This window comes from Stegodyphus dumicola, chromosome X1, assembly GCF_044657685.1.
Source record: "Stegodyphus dumicola isolate Sdum_Otavi_A_Nest chromosome X1, ASM4465768v1".
NCBI lineage: Eukaryota > Metazoa > Arthropoda > Arachnida > Araneae > Eresidae > Stegodyphus > Stegodyphus dumicola.
This window is the reverse complement of record NC_140780.1, coordinates 65,132,915-65,135,434: the sequence shown is the minus strand read 5'-3', so window position 1 is coordinate 65,135,434 and position 2,520 is coordinate 65,132,915. Positions and strand designations below refer to the sequence as shown.

The 2,520-nt window shown below is 37.3% G+C and overlaps 1 non-coding gene across 1 annotated transcript; it reads right to left on the bottom strand.

Moving 5' to 3' along the window:
* Nucleotides 1-483: 483 nt before the first annotated feature.
* TRNAT-CGU (transfer RNA threonine (anticodon CGU)) lies at nucleotides 484-556 on the bottom strand. The gene has a single exon. It is a non-coding gene; the product is annotated as a tRNA-Thr (tRNA).
* Nucleotides 557-2,520: the final 1,964 nt, after the last annotated feature.

Below are 2,520 nucleotides of genomic sequence, written 5' to 3'. Positions count from 1 at the left end.
AAATTTCAAAAATTCAAGATAATTTCTGCTTCGGCATTCCTTATTAAAAGCAGCAAAATGTAATTTAGAATAAAAAAACTTTCGTTTTTATTTTACAAAAAATTAATTATTATATAAATATGCCTTTATTAACTATTCCAATGTTGCGACCGACCAGTGGCCAAACGATAAAGTCGCTGAACACTGGTGTTTCGGGCCGAATTTCGAATCCCGGCGATCGAGCTGGTTGCATGGGTGTTTTCGTGGTTTTCCCCTTGTGTAACGTATATATGAGCCAGTTTCCCATAGAAACTCCTCCATGGAGGCCATCCCTCATCTTAGGCAGATAGCCGATAGCCTCGTTTGCTTTGCTATGACTGAATATACCATTACTAATGTTTTGTTCAGGGTATAATGAGAACCATATTTTTATTTCTCATATTTATAAAATAACTTGTAGAGTCATTAGGTTATTTCGAAGGAGGAGAGATGAAATATGAGCAATGCCCTCGCCGGGACTCGAACCCCGGACCTCTCGAATACGTGTCGAGTGTGCTGACCACTACACCACGAAGGCATGCTAAGAAGGTGGGAGAAATACCTTATAAACTTATGTTTAATCTTCCCGCTATCAAGCTCACTGAAAAGTTTTAATACAATTTCTCACTGTATCAGCATATAAACATGCCTTTAATCATTGTAAAATTAGAGTTTTAACTATTTTTAATGAAATCTTTTATGAAATTTCATTAAGCGAAGTTCCTATCTTATGCAGGTTGTTACAGCTTCATGCATAGCAAACGTTTAAAGAAGAACATAATTAACGCATTTCTTTCCGTTTCTAATGATAAAGACATTGTCGTTGTACTTAAAAGAATAAATTAAAAATATACTCTCAATGAAATTAAGAGAAAATTAAGAAGTGATTTTTGCGGTAAGAAAACGTTAAATAAAATAAAAGATAAAACGGCTCTCTCATAAATATACGCATTAACTTAGCACCTTTCTTAAAGCATTTCTAGCATGAGAGTTTTACAAGTTTTCAAAAATCTTATTAAATCTAACATGAATACTTCATTTCGTTAGACACGATTACAAATGTCAGATGTAAAATGGTCAGAGCTAACTTTATCTCATTTCATTTGATAACTGGAACTGGGAGCTTCAACCTGAAATTCTAAATCCCATTCCGAAAAGAACGGCGCCTTAATTTCCTTAATCGCCAAAACCGTTACTCTAGAAAGGGCGCAAAATTAAAGTCAGCGCCTCGGTTTGTCCTGTCCAAGAGTTGAATACTTCCCGTCTCCGAAATTAAGTCCGAAAGTGGAATGAATTCTTCCCCTTGATCGTGTGGGAAAGAAAATGGAAGCCGGCGATCAAAGTTTCATGAAGGTTGATGGAACGGACTCGTAATAAGGACGTTCCAAAATTCTGATCCATGATTATTGTTTCATCGCCAGCGCCGTCCTCAAATCCTGGAAACAAAATGGGGGCTTCGTTGCATAATTGATGCCTCTTGATTCCGGAAGAGGCTTCTGAGATTGCAACGGCCGCCATGATAAACGCTGCTGCGTTGACGTGTTATTACGCCGACCCCGAGATGCCTATATAGCGGTTTGAATATTTCATGATGGTTCTGCGGTAGGATTCGCAATAAAATTGCCAGCCTTTGGCAAGCAGGGTGAAATTGCCTGCTCCACGAGTAATTGAGAAATACGGCCCTAGACACCAAAGGTGAAGACACCAGGCCGGTTGAGCAACACTTCATCACGGCCGGTAATTCTCCGCAGCGCTCGCACTTAAGTCCTTTATGATGTCTCGCTTGCTTCTAAAGTAGGATGGATGACAATTCTAGCGCGGTGACTTAAAAGGATGCCCGCTTCTCCGCTCATAATAAAAGAGACCCGCGAAAAAATGCCAACTAGTTTTATATTCCGGTTAATACACTGTTTGCATAGAAAAGATTTTGAATCGGAATGGCTTTATTTTTCTGTGTCGTGACACTTAGTTCTGTGCTATTTTTCAAATAGTCTAGATTCATAGACAATGAAACACAAGTAACTGAAGAGTTGTAATTTTGTTTTATATTTAGAAAAAATAGCAAAACAAAGGATTGATACTTTGCACAATAGTTATTGCAGCAGGTTACCTTATTTTTGTGGTCACAGTTTCAGACAAATTCCTTTCATTCTCTGTTTAAAAATACTAATATGAGAAATAGTGAACATGAGACGTATTTTCTCGAGCAAGATTTAAAGATTACTTGGTACGATCCCACTTAACTTAAGTATATTGAAAATTACTGTTACGTAGTTCTATTAAGCCTACCACACATAAGGTCATTAAACAGTAGTAGAATAATATTCGAATTCTGGTAGGTGAATGAACTGGCTGTATGAGTGTTTTCGTGGTTTCTTTCACATAAAATGTATATATGAGATAGTTTCCCTTAGAAATTTCTTTGCAAATTTCTCTACAATTTCTGCATCCCTCCTTTAGCAAGTAGCCGTTGTAAGCTTTGCTATGTTCAATTAAACCAAA